This window comes from Notamacropus eugenii, chromosome 4 (genome assembly GCF_028372415.1).
Source record: "Notamacropus eugenii isolate mMacEug1 chromosome 4, mMacEug1.pri_v2, whole genome shotgun sequence".
NCBI lineage: Eukaryota > Metazoa > Chordata > Mammalia > Diprotodontia > Macropodidae > Notamacropus > Notamacropus eugenii.
The window spans coordinates 224754592-224774746 of record NC_092875.1 but is presented as its reverse complement, the minus strand read 5'-3'; the positions used below and the strand labels follow the sequence as shown (position 1 = coordinate 224774746).

The window sequence follows — 20155 nt, the reverse complement described above, 5'->3', positions numbered from 1 at the left end:
CTATGATTGATAATTCACAAAGCTTTTTTTTAAACATTTGGATTTTATAATATTCCTTCTTGCCTCTTATGCCAAATACCCCATTGCAATAAACATTTATTTTAGTTGATTCTTACATGGAAACAGCTACCTGACTTTTTTTCCCCAAAAATGTTTTTTGCAGGCAATTTTGCTCAGTCCAACCATGACATCCTTTCATAAAAATGACAGATGAAGCAGCTGACTAACTGGTGGGTATATTATTCTTTTGCAGACATCTGCTTCTCCAAAAAGCCAAAGCAAAGCAAAACAAACATCATCTATTTCTTTCATTGACCTTTAGGACTAAAGAAGATTACCTGAGAATAATCACCAGATCCCTTACACCCCTTCCACAATTCTACTGTGTCTCCAAAAAAGCAATCTAATTGCATAGTAGCATGACTATAAAGTGAATTAAGACTTCATGCCACTTTTAATGGCTGTAACATCATAAATCTTTGAAAAATAAAGGAATATCTAAGACTTCTGAGATCACAAAAGTAACTTCAGTTAATACACTATGCTAACTTTGCTATTTATGGTAATTTACTTATGGAAATAGGTCAAAAGCCATATTTTTATCCATAGAGGGCTTAAAAATCCCTTAAACTTATTTGGTAAAAAACAATGAATTACATTATTTAATTTCAAAATTAAAATGTTAATTATTTAAATGATTCAGAAATAGATGAATCTTCATTTTATTTGATATACTCATTATAACCAAATTACAAAAAATTTTAAAAAGTATTAAAATATCCTGTGTATCTTAATTGTCCTTTATATCAAACAGCTGAACTCAAATGAGAAGAAAATAAGCATATACCTTGAAGAGTATACTCAGAAAGACAGGGAACATATGTTATAATTAATCAACCCTTAGAAGGTCCTGATATCACACAAAAAGCTTAGAATCACTTAGTATTTTTCTGTAGTAGAACTGTTCCCATTTTGCTTTTTGCTCCTCATGGATGGATCCATGCGTTAAACTTCTAAAATCAATAGACATACTGAGCTTGAATAGCCTTGATAGGATACATAAAATGAGGAAAAGGTAGAAATCCAAGTGTTTACTCAGAAAATAGTTTAGAGAAAACTAGGTGGCACAGTACTTAAAATGCTAGATTTAAAGTGCTAAGAAGACCTGGATTCAAATTCTGATGTACACATTTAATATCTGTGTGACCATGGGCAAGTCACTTAAACTCTGTGAATCTCTGTTTCCATATCCTTAAAACAGGGATAATATTAACACCTGCCCTGCAGACTTGTTGTAAGGACCAAATGAAAGAATATATATTTAGAAATCTTAAAATGCTATACAAATTATAGTTATATATTCTGAGATTTGTTTCATCAAGAGATTATCTTTTTCAAATAAGTGTAATCACAACTTTACTACAACTTGAATGGTGTTAATGTTACCATTCCCTCTGAGTACAAATAGCATATTGTCTTCATAGTATTAAAAATATCACTATACACATGAATGACAGTAGCTTAAAAGGCCAATCTGTGACCTTGTTTCATTTCCATACTTGGGGATTGTGTAGTCTATACCCTAGTAGATGACTGCGTACCACTATTTCTAACATATCTGCCAGTTCAAGTCAAAAGCTACAAGCAATGACACCTCCAAAGGAGTTACGGCATTTCTACGATAATCTCTATGTGGCGATTATCAGCAGGCAGTGGTAATGCCACATTGCTTGATGTGTGCGTTTTGCCAATTTTCTTGTGATAATTTTTCTGGAAACTGTTTAGGTAGTCTACATCCTATGTATGTTCCCATCTGATGGAGTTGTGTTTCAGTGAACAGAATTTCAATGCTAATAAGTTGGTTACAATTTAGGACCTTGCTGACATTCTAATTTTGTAATATAACAATCTATTGGCTCAGATGTCCTCTTGATTTGAGTTGGTTTAAAAGTTTTAGTGATACGGTAGATTTGGAAGTAGCAGATCCAGCGCTGAGTCATCTAGTAGTACTTCTATCCTAACATAAATCTACAGTTTGATGTATTGTTTATAAGTTGTAATTCACAGATACTTCATGAATGTGTCAAGTACTTTCTCTGTCATCTTAGTTTACAGCTCTGTTGGCTTTTAAGGCAGTGTTACAAAGTAGAAAAAGTCAAAGATTTGGACTCAGAAAATTGAGGTTCAAATCCTACCTTTGATACTTAGTAACTACAGAACTTGTTATTTGATTTCTCAGATCAGTAAACTGAGAAAAGAGAGAAAGTATTTCCTGTAAAAGCAGATTTATATTTAGGTTACCCAGATCACAGGGTTGTGTTGAAGCCATTTTACTAAAAGTTTCTACTTAACACTAATGAAAGGGTTTCTATCTCTCCATTTCAAATTTTGATTTTCATATGTTTGCCTTAAAAAGAGTCAATACATCAGATCTCACTTACTTTGATTTTTTTAAAGTAAATTTTAGTATTTCAGCTGTAGGAACATAAGGCAATTTTAAGGACAAGATTTAGGATGTTTCTATTTACATCCAGCTGAGAAAAACAGAAACCAACTTTCAGCTGCACAGTTCGGTAGAAAAAAAAGGAACAAAGGACATAGAAACAACTTATTAAAGTGTAAAGTATCTAGCAGGCACTCAGGAGATAAATGATAAAGGCAATATTAAATGAATGAATGCTATTGGAAGGAAAAAAAGAGTGAAGCTTGTATTTCTCTTCCTTAATTCTTTAAATTAATCCTTAAAAAGAATTTAAATGAATCAATATCAGTAATCAGAGGAATATGTCAACAAGAGGCACATAGGAATATTTATACCTCTATATTTGTTATAAAACACTTTCTAAACAACAATCACACATAGTAATGTGTTCTTCCAGTCATTCTACCTATAATACAAAAAGTCCAATTAGGTGGAAATAGGGTTAGACTTGAAGTCAAGAGAGACATGAGTTCAAATGCTGCTCCAGACTCCTAATAGCTGTGTGATCACAGGCAAGTCACTTAAGTTCCTGGACTTCAGTTTCCTCATTTGTAAAAAGTCATTAATTCCTACTTCTCAGTCTTATTGGGCTATATAAATGACATCTATTATCAGGCAATGCAAGTATTATTATCACTAACACAGAGATGAAGAAACTGCAGTTGGATGATTTGTCTACCGTTACATAACCTGGAAATATCTAAGTTGCAACTTGAACTCTGAGCTTCTTATTCTGAGTTCAGTACTGTTTCCAGTATACCTTGCATAATGATGGCAGCCATGATTTAATGTAGAAATAAAATACTTTTAAATGCAATTTAAAAAAAGAGGGGCCATGGTTTAAAGAACAAAGGTCAGAGAGCTGCATTTCATGGATGGTCTATATATGAAGTGACCTAATGAAATAAAAGTAAAACAAAACAAAACAAAACTAGAAAAACGTTTGAAATATAAAGGTTGAATCTTGGCTCAGGAAAGAAACTAACATCATCTTTGCAACTGCAAATAAAAGAAAACACAGTTCACAGTAAAATCACTTGTATTTTAAAGAATCTAAGTGGGAAGACTAAATAATATGAGATCACAAATGCTTTACTAATTTTTTTTACACTAAGTAATCTAAATTTACCAGGTTTCATTTCATTTCACTTGTTGGTAAAAACATACTTATTCTTAGAGTTCATTGTGAATAAGTTCTCTATCCCAAGAAATTCATTTCTGTGGTAGATACTTTTCCTCACTGATTTTGAGGGAAAAGAAAGAACACTCTGTGTCTTGAAGTGTACAGGCCATGGCTTTGTATGGCTTTAACTTGTAACAAAATAAATAAACTGGATGTTTCCTATATGAGGAGGGCTTCTGTTAGAGCCTCACGGCAGGATGCACATGTACAGAGAGTAATGGAATGCTTGGCTTTCCAAAGAGGTACCACTGAATATAAACAGATCCTTTCTGTCTACTGCTTTTAAATATCAGCTAAAGCATGAAGAATTCAGAGTCTGGTTTAGAAATAACGTTGGGGGGTCCCTTTTGGACCTTGATGAGAGCTTACTCTTTCTAACACAAAAACTATTTCTTAACCTCTTGCTTCTAAATAATTCATACTATTATAAAAGTCAGTATATACTACTGGATATTAAGTGATGGTAAGATTGATTATATTTTATATTGCAAAAAATCTGGCAATTTTTTTAACCTGCCTAAAATGTATGAACAATTGGATCATCAAAATACCTGATGTATCAAACTACAATATTAAAAAAATTTCACACCCCCTTACCCCATATTTTCTTCATTTTATTCAATAATGACAATGAACCCAGGCAAATCTCATCAGTCACACTTTCTGACTTTCTTGGATTACATTTTATTGTATTTCTCAAGCTGCAGGAACATGTTTAAATTTTAAAAGCCTTTTTGTACCGGAGTTTCTAACAAATAACATTTATATTTTCAATTAGATTTGCAGAGGCTTTATTTACTCTTCTAAATCTGAATTTTGGGCCTAAAGTACTTGGAGAAAAAAAAATCAAGTGATGAAGAAACTGAAATAACAATTCATTAAGTTACTAAGTTTAAACTACTTTCATAGCCTGCAATTGGAGTGTGGTCAGTCTCTGAACTATTCTGAATTCTGCCTCATTACACAGAAAACTCTCTAAGTTTACAGTAAAGGTCCAGCATCAGTAATTGTTATAGGGAGAGCCTGAATAATTTGCAACATTCTATTACAATTTTAATGACAGCAACATTGGAAAGACTTTTCAATTGTCCTTGCCCAGTCTGAAGGGTTTAAGAAAACACTTTGATGGCTTTTTCCTTTGTTTGTTTGTTTTGTTTTGTTTTTGACATAGTATATTTTCCCTCTTTGGTCAAGACCAGTCAAAATATCAAATAAAAATGTGAATAGAGTTAAGGCCAATGTTCAAATTCCATTTCTTAAGAATGTTAGATGATGCAAATCAGAGTGTCTGTACAAGAGATTCTGGATTTTGCTCTTATACCTAGCTCTTGCCAGGTGACTCAAGGTTGCCACACAGTTAAAATGCAGTAAGTTTAAAATGCTGTTGAGGTGTTTTACTTTTTTTAATGAGCCATTGGGCTGAGTTATTCCTACATAAAATATAAATTATATAAAATTCTAGATAAATTCCAGGTATTATTATTAGTAATTTTATTGGGATGTAAGTCATAAGTTGGATGCTTTATGAAGCTTACTATTTCAAGACACTAGTGTGCCATTTAGTACCAAGAAGCAATGTGTTGTCAGGAAAGAGGACTGGAGCTGGAATAAGGAGAGACCTAAGTTTGAATTATTTCTCCTATCCTTGCTAGCTTTGAGAAAACAAACTTAAGTCATTTCACTTCCTGACCTCAATTTCCTCATTCATAAAGTGGGAATAAATTTACCTTAGGTAGTATATACTTCTAGAGGTGTATGGATCAAATGGGAAAATGTATGTGAAGTTCTCTGTAAATCTTGAAGAAGCATAGCTGAAAAATAATGCAGGTATTATTAGTAATATATTAGCCAGACCTGATAGTTCACATCTATAGTCCCAGCTACCAGGAAGGTTGTGACTGGTAGATCTTGTGAACTCTGGAGTTCTGTGCAGCAAGGGACTATGCTAATAAAGTGTCCACAGTAAATTCAGCATTAATATGGCGATCCTCTGGGCATGGGGTTCACATCCTTAGAAGGGGGGTCACTAGGTTGCCTAAGAAGGGGTGAATTGATCATGGTTGGAAATGGAGCAGGTCAAAGCTTTTGTACTAAGCAGTAATGGTATTGGGCCCCTAAACAGCTCTTAAACTTCCAGTCTTGCTGATTAGGAGATTGTGTCTTAAAAACAAACAATAAAAAAAAAACAAAACCCAAATAGTATGTTAGAGAGTCCAAACACACATTATTTTCTTAAGTATCCTTTAGAGTTGTCTTATAAATATATAATATAATAAAGCCTTTATTATATAATAATATGAAATTGATTGACCATTTCACTCAAAAATATTCCTATATGAAGCTTACACATTTCACAGTTGTTTCCCTTATCTGTAGGAAAATGTTTATACTTATTCGCAAATATATTTTGAATGGTATATCTAATTTAATTTTTACTGACTTCTATCTTTGTTATGGACAATTCCTTTTAATATATGTCAAAAAAAAAATAGTCCTTCACAGTGTCACATGGAGAAAGCTACCAGTTACAAGCTTCTTGGATAATCAAAACACGAGAAAGGAAAGTAGGATTACTTTCTAGTTCACATGTTAAAGCCCATGATTATTCAAAGGCATGATGCAAACCATTCCTGTTAAAGTAACATAAACCTTTCAGTACAGGGTTTCTTTAATACTTGTTTCAATCTAGCCTTCCTCAGCAATTCATCTTTCTCAGGTAGTTTTCCCCTTTCAGAATTCTTTTTCACTAGAGTTCTGACCAAACTTTCTCTGGTACAGGACAAAGGAAGAATGAATTAAGTGCCCTCAGAGCTGTGTTCTTGGCCCCACAGCAAAAGGAATGCCTTTGCCCTTGTATACATAAACATTTTATGAATGGGAAAAGAAAAGCATATACACATATACATACAAATATGTATACACATATATATGTGTACAGTTGTGTTTATAGTATGTGTATACATACATATATACACCTATATATACATATACATTCATACATATAAGCCTTATTCTTAAGGAAAAAACAAAACAGTAATTTCATCCAAAGGTTTTATTTGGCATATGCTATCGACAATGCCATATACTTCATTGGTTGACATCTCTTAGTAACATTTAATAAGAAATTAACATTATTGCTCTAATCTTTAAAAATTTTAGAAAGCTTTTGTGAAAAAAAGCTATCAATAAAAAGGCAGGGATGGTCTAGGTTTATTATTTCTAACAATTCTTCTACTAGGAATAAATATTTTAAAAGTAATTTGTGTTCTACCTATTCTCCACCTGAAGAAAATACTATTTTAACAGTCTGTACATTGGAAGCATCATGTCCCATTTGAGTGAATAACCATTCCTTTAACTTTGGGTAATGGTATATCCAAATCACATGGTTTTCTTACCTGCTTTTGCTATTCAGAAAAAAAAATGTTGACAAAAGTAAAATTTAACAGGAGTGATTAGAGGCTGTCTGCTGTGGTGGAGAAAGAACTGGACTCAACTAAAGGTCTCTCTGGGTTCCAGTTTCATCTCTGGGACTTACTGGCTGGCAAAGTAACCCTGGGCAAGTCACTTATGTTCCTGGGGCCCATGGAAATTTTTTAAAACTGTAAGATTCAGAAGGTGCTGTTTGGAATTAGAGGAGCAAGTTTCTCACTTGTTCCCTATACCAATAAATCATAGGTAAAGTTTAATTTTCTTTTAAAGGAAATTATACTTTTATTTTAAAATATTAAATCATGGCCATCAAACCAGAATTAGGCATTTAGGGACATATGGAACAGGGTCTAAAGACCTGTCTCCAAAGTGAGCTGAAGATAGCAGCTGATATATTATACTTGATATACATTCACTTTCTTAGGAGTGCTACCATAGATTCTTCAACTCTCCTTTGCAATTCCACTGCATGTTATTTTATAACCATCTCTCTTTTGTAAGTGGGTTTTTTCTTAATGACTTGGGGTAGGAATAAGAGTATCAGCAATCTAAAGGCTGAGATACTTCCTTCTGGGAAAGCTTCAGAGAACCCTTTCATCAAAGAATCTCAGTTCTCTGATCTCAAATTGCTGAATATTTGGTGCAATTACACTGTCAAGAAAAGGGGTATCCTTAAAGGATTCTTGCCCTCCTCACCTGAAAATATCCTCAAGGAGAAGGTCTTTTGGACTCTGTTAAGCATCCCTTCATTTCCTAAGCATTTCCCTTGAAGCACAAAAATCTGCAGGGCCCTTTTATTTGAATGGCATACCCTCCATGCAAGTGCCACCCTACACAAAGGGAATCTCTGAACAGTTTGGGGATGAAAAGGAAGCCCTTGAGAATATCACTGAAATGCAGCGAGTGCCATGCTGGATCAGTCCATGATCCTGTTGTCAATGAGCCCCAAGGGGTGAGAAAGGGGTACCTTACTGTGAGAGATAAGATAACAGCTGAATTTGCTGAGTAACAATTTGTATGCCAATTGTTTATAAATTGGACATAGTTCTTTATCAATCAGTTGTTGTAACATTGCTTGATATAAAATCTGTTTAGCTTTTAAGTCCTTAATAAACTGGCCCCTTCCTACCTTTCCAATCTTCTTATACCTTATTCCTCTGCATGTGCCTAAATTCTAGTGAAACTGGCCTCTTTGTTGTTTCTCACACAGGACAATCCATTTCCTGACTCAATGAATTTTTACTGGCAGTCCTTCATGCCTGGAATTCTCTCTCTCTATTCCCTGGTTCCCTTAAGGAATCAGCTAAAATGCCTTCTTCTGGAAGAAACCTTTCCCAATCCCTCTTAAAACTAGAAACTTCCTTCTGAAATTATCTTCAATTTATCCTGTGTTTCTTGGTTGCATGCAGTTGTTTGCTTGTGGTCTTCCTCATCAGACTATGAATTCCTTGAGGGTAGGGGCCAGATTTTTTGTTTTTTGGTTTTTTTGGACAGTGCTTAGCCCCTAGTAAGTGCTAAATAAATGTTTATTGACTCATGAGATAAAAGAGTTTTACAAGTAGATCTGCTGCCATCAATCAATCATTAAGCATTTATTATTAATCCACTACCATGTGTCAAGTGCTGGACATAGAAAAAAAAGCAAAAATGAAACATTCTTTTCCCCAAGTAATTTACCTTCTGTTTAGGAAGAAAACTTGAAGATAAAATCAGAGGTGTCAAAGATGCAGCCTGCAGACATTTGACTGGCAACATTCCTGAATATGGCTTGAACTGGATTAAAATGTAGTTGGGAAATACTTAACAAAATAAACAAAAATACAATAAAAAAAAGTAGATGACATTCATATGTAGTTTTCTAGATCAATATTGGTACACAAGGATCCTTATTTACGGTGCAGTGGTCCCCATTTCTATTTGAGTTAGACTCTACTGCATAAAGCAAATCTTAATCCAGATCAGTGGAATGTAAATGAATTGAGCAACATGTAGGATGCTTACCGAGGTGTCACAGAGTGGGGGCGTGAAATGTGGTACTTGCCTCATACCCCCAATAACAAGTAATTTCCTTGAGGTCAGTTTTTTTGTTGGTGTTCAGTGGCTTTTCAGTCATGTCTGACTCTTCATGACCCCATTTGGGGTTTTCTTAGCAAAGATACTGTAGTGGTTTGTCATTTCCTTCTCTAGCTCATTTTACAGATGAGGAAACTGGGGCAAACAGGGTTAGGTGACTTGCCCAGGGTCACATTCCTAGTAGAAGTGTCTGTGGCTAGATTTGAAGTCAGGGAAATGAATCTTCCTGCCTCCAGGCCTGGCACTCTATCCACTGGCCCATCTAGCTGCTTCCTGAGGTTTGTTTGTTTTTTTTTTGTCTTTGTATACCTAGCACCTAACATAGTGCAGGGCCATCTCCAGTCATCTTGGTCTATATCTTGTCACTGGACCCAGATGACTCTGGAGCAGAAAGTCAGGCTGGTGATTTTGCACAGGCCTACCTCACTTAAATTCAATTTACTTGCAAATTATGGCATTAGCTTCCTGATGCATTGGTCCTCTTCAACAATGAAAGACAAAGAACAACCTGTGAGTAGTCCAGGCTGCCTCACTAGGGACCCAACTGGCCAGCTGGGCAATGCAACTTCCTTTCTTCCTTCCTTTCTTTCCCTCTTCCCTTGTTCCCTTCCCTTTCCTTCCTCACCCTCTGTCCACATAGGGTACCATATCTTTACCTGGGAGTACTCTGGCCATAGAAAAGTAAATTTTGATGGCTGAAATCTAGCAAGATATTTTGGGGTTTACAGGCTAGATTTCTTTCTTAAAGACCATGCCTTAAGCCCAATTCCCTGTGACTTTCATTGATTGGCCAACAACAGGTCCCAGCCCAAGTCCCACTTAGTTGTCACTATTTGGACTCAGAATGAATGGAAATAGTAATTGTTTCTGTTTTGGCCAGAAACTTTGAGGGTCTTCCCTTTCCAGATTCTTTTTTTTTTTTTTAGTTAGGTAAATGGACCCACTCCTTGGCTCATTTCTTAACCTAGCCTTAATCACTGAATGGGCATTGCCTTAGTCGAGGCCAAGGTCTCCTACTGCATCTGGGCCATCTCCAATCATCCCAATCTATATCTTTCCATTGGACTCAGATGGTTCCAGAAGAGAAAGTGAGGATGGTGACTTTGCACAGCCTTCTCTCACGTAAAACCAATTTATTTGCAAGTCATGGCATTATTTTCCTGATGTCATGATCCTCGAGAACCAAGGACAAACAAACAACAACTACTTAGTATAATGCCTAACACATCTTGAGTATTTAAGAGATACTTGTTTGAACATTGATAATTCCTATAAATGCTTTGTAAACCTTAAAGCACTATATGACTTTTAATTATTATTGTGGAGGCAAAGTATAGTGAATTTGCACTTGGAGCTAGGAGATTAGGATTTGAATCAAGCCTTACCTAACAGCTGTAAGACCACTGACAAATCATTGAAGCTTCCAAAAATCTCAGCTTCTTGATTATTTTAAATGGGGATAAAATTTAGATTACCCACTTGATGGGTTCATTGTGCTTTGGAAATTTTAAAATGCTATACATAGGTGACATTTTTGTGATACACAAATATATAATGTTGCTTATATACTAAAACTCTTTTCTATGGAACCAGTGTTCACTAGATGAAATGTGGTAATGAATAGAAAAATTCTTTGAAACAAATAAAATACTATTGCAATTTAAAATTTTTATTGTTAACGTCTACATATTTGTATTGGAAAAAGAAAGTTCAGAACCTAGATGACAGAGCTGGTGAGTAGCCTGCCTTTAATCAGCGTTTCAACCTTGTCATCATCTTCCACATGTTTATATTCTGACTTCAAGTCTTTCCAGCAAAATATATCACCAACAGTCAGAATCAAAAGGTTAGCCCTGTCCTGACCCTTTTGGTCAGATAGCACAATCACACATAAGGGACAATATTTCCTGTTTACCTTGAAGGTATAAAGGGGAAAACATAAAATAGTAATATTTTATTATCAGAGGAAGCTAGGTGGCCCAGTGGATAGAGCATTGAGCCTAAAGGCAGGAAGACCTGAGTTTAAATCAGGACTCACACACTAATTATCTGACCGTAGGCAAGTCACTTAACTGTTTGTGTCTGAGTTTCCTTAACTGTAAAATGGTGATAATGGTACCGAACTTGCAGAGTTGTTGCAAGGATCAAATGATGTGGTATTTATAAAGCACTTAGCACGGTGCCTGTGTGACAAATGAAAAGTTCCAGAGACACAGTTTCTGGGTAATTTATAATGAATTTTATTAATTATGTCTAGCAGATAATTAATAAAAATGATGGTCATTTGGCTTTCTCTTACAAACCAAAGATGAATCATGGAGGTTACTCAATGCTTATATACCCTGGAAGAGTAGGTGTTCCCAACAGACAGAAATCAACTCTGACTGGTTAGCAAATTTTGAAAGAATGAATATTACAAAGAGAGATGGCTCTATTCTAATAAAATGCTGGGGTGATTATGTTACTCTTACTTCTCCATATACAGATAACCACCACATCAGATAATCTAGACTAATGGATCTACCTCCACCCAAACCTGCCTGATTGGAACACAATGGGCCAGAATTCACCTCCCTCCTTAAAATTTTCTAATTGGGTGGAGTCCTACTCAAGGAAGAAGAGCACATACCTGAGGATTTCAACAATCTTCTCTATCAGCAATGTCCTGAGGAGACTGGCTGAATAACCTACAGGGGTTTATTTTTGAATGAAGAAACAGAAAGGGAAAACCACAATCTCAATTAATAATTGGTTAATATAAGAGAAATAATAATTTCTCTTACCTGGAACATAACAAGTGATACTAAATACTTGTTTTCTTCCCTTCTTTGTTCCTCTCCAGTAGAGTAGAACTTTACCTGGCTCTATTTTTAAACTAAATATGCCTTATATTGAGTGCAAACTCTGAGAGTAAGAGAGGTAACCAAAGGATTATCGGTTATGGAAGTCCATACAAGGATAAGAAGTAGCACAGCATAATGGAAAGAACATTGGATTTGGAGTCAAATACCCAGGTTCAAATCCTACCTCTTTCATTTCCTATTTCACTTTGGGTAAGTCATTTAATTTTTCAGGTCTAGTTTCCTCATAATATGAAGGGGTTGAATTAATGAATTTTAGTCTCCCTTCTAGCTCCAAATCTATGCCCTTAAGATCTCCAAGGTCTTTTCCAGAACATAAATCCATTGATTCCACAGGTCTTCCAACTCTCTGATATTTACTTCTGTAATAAGTAATTTTCATTTCTAGTAATGGTCGAGAAGGAAATAAGAAGAGAAAAAAATTAAAAAATAAAACTTTTGAGTAGTAAAAGCAACAGACAAAGCATTTGATTTGCAGTGTGGTGTTGCATAACACAAAGACTCATATTTTTTTTTTTTTTAATGAGTGAAAAAATCATTACTGTTTGCCAGGGAAGCAATGCTAGAAAGTAAATTTTCAAATGACCAAAAAACCCCCCGAAAATATAGATATAAAATAATATGCAAATGTATACATGGCCTTTATCACCATTTCATAGAATCTTAGACCTGAAAGAAGACTTAGGGATGGTTTAGTCCAATACTCTTGTTTTTGCAAATAATAAGAAAACTGAGGTCACACAGTTAAGTGACTTGATTAAGGCTTAGATTGAAATTCAAGTGTCCTGTTTCCTAGTCCCAGGTTCTTTTCACCACAGCACTGCAGTCCCCTCTGGAAAATACTTGTGAAGTCTACTACTCAAAATAATTTTAATGGACTGGAGAATGAAACCAAAGGGAAGGAGTTAGAATCTGGCTTTGGGTAGACTTGAACTTGAAATGACCCTACCTGGGTAGGACAAGGATAGTTATGGCATGAAAAAACCTGGGCAATATAGCAACACAATTACTCAGACTCTGCAACAGCTTCCAAATAAGCAAGTCTCTTTTGATATTTCCTGTGATTAACATGAACCCATAAACTGGTACTGTTTATATTACTGAGAGTTTAGATGGGGCTGATTCTTGGCAACATAAAAAATTCTGATTCCTAATCATGATACCTTTTCATTTTTCAAGCAAAAGGAATAAAAGAATCAGTCTATAATCATTTACTAAAATACATTTCTTTCAGCAATGTACTAGTTATTATGTCATATACAGAAGTATAGCAAATCAGTCATTTTAAATGTCTTCTATGTGTAAGGTCCTATGCTAAGCACTAGGACTATGAAGACAAAAATAAAACTGTTCCTACTTTCAGGGAGCTTATATTCTTTCAGGGAAGATGTGTGTGCATGTGTACAAAATATATCCAAAATAAATGAGGTCATTTCTGGGTAGAGGGAACACATGGAAGACATGAAATGTGCCCCTAAGGGGCTGTATCTAGTTTTGGAGATGACAGGTTAATACATAGAATAATTAGGACCAGTTTTTATAAGGACCAGTTTGCATGGGACAGTCCAGGTGGTTGTTGCTATTCAGTCATAGCTGACTCTTGGTGACCCCATTTGGCAAAGACACTGGAATGGTTTGCCACTTCCTTCTCCAGCTCCTTTTTACAGATGAGGAAGCTGAGGCAACAAGCGTTAATTGACTTGCCCAGGGTCACACAGCTAGTAAATGTCTGTAAATGAATTTAAACTCAGGTCCATCTGACTCCAAGGCCAGCACTCTTTCCACTTTACCACCCCAGAAAAAGGAAAGAGCAGAGAGGTCTTGTGGAGGTAGGTCTTCAGTCAAAGATCAATGATTTTAGCATTGCAAGGGTTATTAAAGAACATCTAGTTCAAACCTTGCATTTTACAGATGAGAATGCTAAGATCCAGAGTGACTCACCAAGGTTATATATTAAATAATAAGCAGATACTGAATCCAAGTTTCCTATACCAAATGTAATGTTTTTTTTTTTCTTCCCTGCCTTTGATATACCACACTGACTCCAAGGTCTGTTAAAAGACCCAGAGAGAGATTACTGTTGACTGATTTTTTTTTTTTTTACGAGATAGTAAGTTGGGGAGATTTGGGTAGTTTAGGGCAAAAATAATGATTATGTTTTAGACACTATGGATTTGAGGTGATAATGCCAATTCAAAAAAATATATACCATAGGCCCCTTGATATATAGAGGTGAAGAAGGGCATAACCTGGAATTGTGGAGGAATCATGAGTCACGAACTGAGTATATGTTTGCTGACTGGTTCAGGTGAAATTAGATTTTATTCTCCTATTGGTTGCAGGGAAGGAGACAGGGGAACAAAAGATGGGGAAACAGGAGGGGGGAGGAGAGAGAGACAGAGAGAGAGAGAGAGAGAAAGAAAGAGAGAGAGAGAGAGAGAGAGACAGAGACAGAGAGAGACAGAGACAGAGACAGAGACAGAGACAGAGACAGAGACAGAGAGAGAGATTCCAAAATCCACTGGTAGGAGTATAAGAATAATGGGCACAATGAAAAATTTCTCGTTGTTAGAGATTTCCTAGGATTTAAAACTAGAAGGAACCCTATTTATCAACTTATTCAAATCCTCTCATTTTACAGATCAGGAAACTGAGTTCCACTGAGGTTTAATGTCTTCCCTAAAGGTCATGAATGAACTAAAGATCAGAACATGAATTCAAACCTAATCTAATTACAAAGTTTCACCTTCCACTCCCCCCATTTCCCCCAACCCTATGTGTCCCCATTACAGGATGCTGAACTGTTGGGAATATACTACGAAAAATACATATCCCAATGGTTGGGAATGTAAAATAAAAATGTACTTACTAGCATATATATTTGGTCTCTGTCTTATTTTGCCCTTATCACAGAAGACTCACCTCTCCACTTGGATCCCGGGATTGAATCAAGTAATGGAAAAGTGAAAGTAAAGCAATACCAATTTGATGCTGCTTGTTCTAAATAAAATGCCTCCCTATGCCCTCACTTTTCAAAGGTCTTCGGGATCCCACCGGGAATAAATTACATACCCTGCAAGTTTTACACTGGCAAAACCAACAGGGAGGTTTCTACAAGCAAAGAATGTGCAACTAGGCACGCTGGGGAGACTGAAAGGGCAAAACTATAAAGCAAGGAAACTGTAAGTTCTGATTAATTTTATGACTTTGCCATCATGCCTCCGGAACTCAATCGATCATGGATTCTACGACAAGCTAACGAGTGGAGGGAAGGGGGGAATTAGGAGGTGTGTGTGAAGAAATTCTTAAACTCTTTCCTCCAGCTTGATGCTTTTCTAATGCAAATATCTCGCCAAGAAATGGATTGGCTGCAGCCTCCCCTCCTTGAAACCCTCGTCCCGATTTTTATGCAAAGGAATCCATCTGTATAGATTCCGTCCAAAGGCGGGAGGAGGGGTGTGCGTGCATGTGTACATCTGTGTGTATGTATGTGTGTGTATGTGTGTGTGTGTGTGTGTGTGTGTGCGTGTGTGTGTGCGTGTGTGTGTGCGCGCGCGAGCGTGCACTGACAGGGTGGTTTCCTTTTTGAATTTCTTTTCCACAGCCACCATTGGGTCTTCGGGAGGTACAAAAAGTCTCAGTGCCTCTTCTGGCCGGCTTCAGATAGAACTGACAGCGGGCGCCAGGCGCGCTGAACCTCCTCTCCGGGCTGCTCCCCCTCCACCCCTTCTTGCGCTCTGCTCTCCCTTTCCCTTTCCCTTTCCCTAGGGGAACGAACCCTCTCTCCGTACCTCTTGCCTATGAGAAACGGTTGGGCAAGCCCTCGAGAGTTCCCTCCGTGCATCGCCTGCTCCTGTCCTTGCAGCGCCGGGGAGAGGAGCGGCTTCCCTCCGCTCGCCGCCCACTTCGCATCGCGCCCGGACTAGCTCCAGCTTCATGTGAATAGCGGAAGGGAGGCAAGGAGGGAGGGAAAGAAGAGGAGAGCAAGAGAGGAGAGAGGGAGGGAAGCGGGGAGCGAACGAGCGAGCGCGCAGGCTGGGCTGGGAGGGAGGGAGTTCTCCGCAGTCTGCTCGCCCAGCGAGCGAGCTCCGGGGGAGCCCTCCGCCTCCACCTCCACTGGATGCGCCCGCCGCGCAGTGTGATGTGATTGGAGGGAGGAAGCCCCCTGTGCCGAGCGGTCCAGAGCTTAGACTCGCTGCTGGGCGATGCAAGTTCATCCCGGAGCTAAGAGAGGCTTAGGCGCATGTTTGAGAGCTGCCCGAGAGTTCTTTGCTGATGAGAGTCTCTATCCATTTGGATTAAAATACCCACGCGGCTTGTGACTATCACCGCAGGGAGGACCACGGAGGACCAGGTAAGAGGACCGGCGCTCGCTCTTCTTTGGGTTCTGGGATTGGAGCCTCAGTGTTATTTTTAATGTCCTTTCAGCCTTCTCCAAGTATCGCCAGCCTCCGCACTGGCGGAGCAGAGGGGGCTAGAATTGATTTGCGATTGGCTTTAGAATTCAAAAGTTATTGCTATTTGATATGAAATGCTTCTATTGAAAACACGATATGCGTATGGAGAGAACAGGATACTATCCTGGAAGCCTTTAGGAAAATATACCAGACGTGATGTTTGAAGTAGCTCCGAATAAGAGGAAATGCTCAAAGACTCTTCAGTCAGTCAGTCAACAAGCATCTAGATGAAGCCTTAGACACAAGGAAGTCTGAACAGTTCTTCACACTCGAAGGAGGGGAGGGGGGCATGGAGAGCGCCCGAGTTTTTCTGCCTCCTCACTGGTGCCTATAAAGCTCAGTCTTTCTATTCAACACCAATCCTGTGTGGAGTTGTTGGGTTGAGGGTAAAAAGGTTTTACTGTTGCAAGATAGATCCTCTTTTTCTTTCCCCCCACCCCCTTTTAAAGTATAGGTGTCAAAAAATGTTTTACAATTGCAAAAACTGAAACAAGTTACATAAGGTTTTATTTCTGTCATTTGGATTCAGCTGATAAGGTTGGCTCTGCAGTGCTTTAGCCTTTGATTAGTGACCTCCTCCCCCTCCACTATGTTGTAGGTTGGGTGTATACCCACGCATCATGCTTCTTTGATTTCAGTCTGTCTGAGGCTTAGTTCGCATTTCATACTGGCTGAAGTCCTAAGTACTTGATGCTACAATTTGAATGACAGAAAGAACCAATTGACTCTCAGAAGACCTTTCATACCCTTTTGTTGTCTTATGTACAGTTCAGGTGAGTAGGGGTAGAAGCAAGTTCACATTAGTGGGAAAATGAATTAACTACCTTGGAAGGAGGGCCAGGGGCCAGGATTAGCAAAACCTTTTGGATTCTGCGAATTGAATCCAGTGTATATACTTTAATCGTTTGCCATTACGAAAAAAAATCTGATTGATGGACAATTTATCAAGTGAAAGGAAAGACTTGAAAGAAAAAGCATGCACTTCATAATCCCTTTAACAAGACAGATCTCTATCCTCTTTGATAAGAAAGTAAATAATCAGACTTTGGAAGCAAAGAAATGATATAGAAAAATGCTGTGACTCAAAAGCAAATTTTGTCTTGTCCCTCAACCTACTCATAAGATACAGGGACATTTACTTTTTTGAAGGCTTTACTATGACTCATTTCTTTTTCTTTCTAGAGAATACTTTCTTGCTGTTGTTTTTCTCTGAAAAAGAATTTTGTAAGCACTGTAGTAAGTGATAGCCATGTATGCATTGCAGGTGTAAATCTGATGAACACCATTAAAAACAAACACAACTTGAACCTTGTTTTTGGAGTTGAATAGATCAAGAATTTTCAGGGTTAATTAAAAAAACAAACAAACAAACAAACCTAAAAATAGTGGTTATTTTTATCAGGTTACTGCCTGGAATACCTGGCCAGTGTGAAGGTTGTTCAGAAAATAGGTTGAGAAAAATAATTTAGTAGTGCCTAATTAAAAGTATGTGTTTCAGTGCTATTTGTAACTTCACCTGGATACCAAACATTACTTCCTGTTTAACAGTCCATGTTTTGATTTTGTGTTTATCTCAGCACTTTGCCTCATTTACTTTCAGTGTAGGAGAACTTCGGTGGCTATTTTTTTCTTCTTTATTTTTAAGGATATTGGGGATAAGATGAGTTAAAATGAAAACTCACCCAAGAACAAATGAAACAGAATGACAAACTGGTAACTTTTGTAGCAGTGAGAATAAGGAGGAAAAAAGAAAAAAAAAGAGAAATGAAAACCTTATTTCTCTGTTAATATTTAACATGGAAGCAGACAGCTGAAGCAATTAGGTTAATATTCAAAGTTAATAGTCTTACCTCGTATGGCATGTTGAAAGTGTGCTGGTGGGGGAAAAACATGCAAAAAATCCCCCAAAATCTAATAATCAGTGTGCAGGCCATCTTCCCTGCTAAAAGCTATTAAGGTTTGCAGCTTTAATAAAAGGGCATTGTGCCCTTACAGTGTAACATATTATTGTAATTAAGGGCTGCTATAGGTCATTAGAACTCTGTTAACAATCAGCTGACAGCCACACAACTCTTTCAAGTCTATTTTTATTGATTTAATAGCACAGAGCTTTTACCTTTTCTTATAAAAGGGTAATTGTAAAGCATCTGTATTACTGCAATTTACCCTTGAATTGACTGTACTCTTTAGTGGCCAATGAAGAAGGATATGCTGCACACTGAGTTGGCTTCTGTTCATCCTTCCTATTTATAAATATCTACAATCTGTCTTTTTTTAGGGGTGCGTGTGTGTTTTCACTTCCCAGCTTATCTGTACATTATATAGCATTTTATTTTCCTTGATAACAAAGTCAAAAAAGCCTTCACATAATCCACGATGAAGAAAAGTGAGTATTACTTGTGCTGAGTCAAATAATGCCTTAAGCAAATCTTTTAAACATCTTTTACAAGGCGCTAAACACATAAATTGTTCCTTTTCATAGTGGATAGTTATTGCTGAGTGGCCTCAACTCTCCTGGGCTCTCCAAGGTTTTAAATTGACTGTTGTAGCTGCTTGCTTATATAGAAGATCACTATGAGCTGGGCAAGTATCTGTTTTTTGCACTTGATTGGCAGACTTCAGAGCTTTCTATTACATTATCTTTGTCAATGGCTTCTGAGTCAAGTCACTTGCTTTACTTGATTATCCAAGGTTTGTGCATGAACGCCTCCGTGTAGACACTGAGAATTGCTTTTGTCATTAAGAATCAGTTGGTTTTAGATAGGGGTAATATCAAACAGGGCAGAACTGAGCACAGGACAGGAAGGCATGTGAAACAAGGACTCTTACGTGACAGTCTTTGACAAGCCTAGCACATGCAGTGATGAGGAGCAATACACGAGTGCCTCCTCTGGGATTTTAGAGGTTCTGCAGGAAGATACCCCTAATAATTTCTCCCTCTTGGTATACTATGAGACTGCACTGCCAAAATAGCCAATTCAAATGAGTTTGTAGGGACACAGGCAAACTCTCTTGTTTCAGTACTGTTACCAATGCTTACTTTGGGGAGTACTGCTTTACTGTTATTCCATACATAGATCAGGTTAAAACGATGCATTTAAAGTCATATAAATCACATCTGATACAATTTGAAGGCCAGGGTAAATTTTGAAAAGTATATCATTATATATACATGCACTCACAAGAAAAAAAAGATCTTACACTAAAATAGACTTCAGCATTGTAATATTACATAATTAACTCTGAAACACTCTGGACTACTACGGAATTGTTACTTTATTTTCTCTTTATGGCATATAGGATCCGTTTAGTTAATTGCTACCTATTCTTCCATTTCCTTGTTAAGCCCATTAATTCAAGATAGAGGACATTTGTAGTTAACTTAGAGGGGCACTGCAGTCAATTTGGAGAAGTTTTCATTGCTTGTTTGATAACCAGATGCACACTACAGGCAAAGTACTTCATTTACAGGGCCCCTGCCTGAATATTTAGGCCAGTTAACTGTGGGAGGTGGTGGTCTGTAGTTGTAAATTAATCTTGCCCAGAGAGCTAATGGATTTGATTACAGTTTCTTGACTTGGGAAATAACAATTAGAGGGTCCCTAGCCTCACTATTTAAAATTATAATAATAATAACTTTGTCTTTGAAGAAGAAAGGTGGGGGACA

At 37.2% G+C, this 20155-nt stretch overlaps 1 protein-coding gene and 2 long non-coding RNA genes across 6 annotated transcripts in view; 2 read left to right on the top strand and 1 right to left on the bottom strand.

Annotated features, from left to right (window-relative positions):
• LOC140501005 (uncharacterized) overlaps window positions 1-458 on the top strand; it is a 144539-nt gene extending 144081 nt beyond the window's left edge. The window contains exons 3-4 of the long non-coding RNA XR_011966017.1: window positions 164-230; window positions 323-458. This is a non-coding gene — a long non-coding RNA (uncharacterized lncRNA). The remainder of the gene's footprint in view (window positions 1-163; window positions 231-322) is intronic.
• The window catches only part of LOC140501004 (uncharacterized), a 79943-nt gene extending 64032 nt beyond the window's left edge, over window positions 1-15911 (bottom strand). Inside the window, exons 1-4 of one of the 3 annotated variants that reach the window (XR_011966013.1) lie at window positions 15823-15910; window positions 11800-11857; window positions 8775-8870; window positions 5393-5476 (exon numbers count right to left, since the gene is read on the bottom strand). This is a non-coding gene — a long non-coding RNA (uncharacterized lncRNA). Of the gene's footprint in view, window positions 1-5392; window positions 5477-8774; window positions 8871-11799; window positions 11858-15822 lie in introns of all 3 variants that reach the window. The other 2 variants (XR_011966014.1, XR_011966015.1) reach the window with 2 other exon arrangements.
• A 296-nt stretch (window positions 15912-16207) lies between these two features.
• The window catches only part of CDH7 (cadherin 7), a 196077-nt gene continuing 192129 nt past the window's right edge, over window positions 16208-20155 (top strand). For both annotated transcript variants that reach the window (XM_072604149.1, XM_072604150.1), the window contains exon 1: window positions 16208-16385. The gene's annotated coding sequence lies outside the window, so the exon portion shown is untranslated. The remainder of the gene's footprint in view (window positions 16386-20155) is intronic.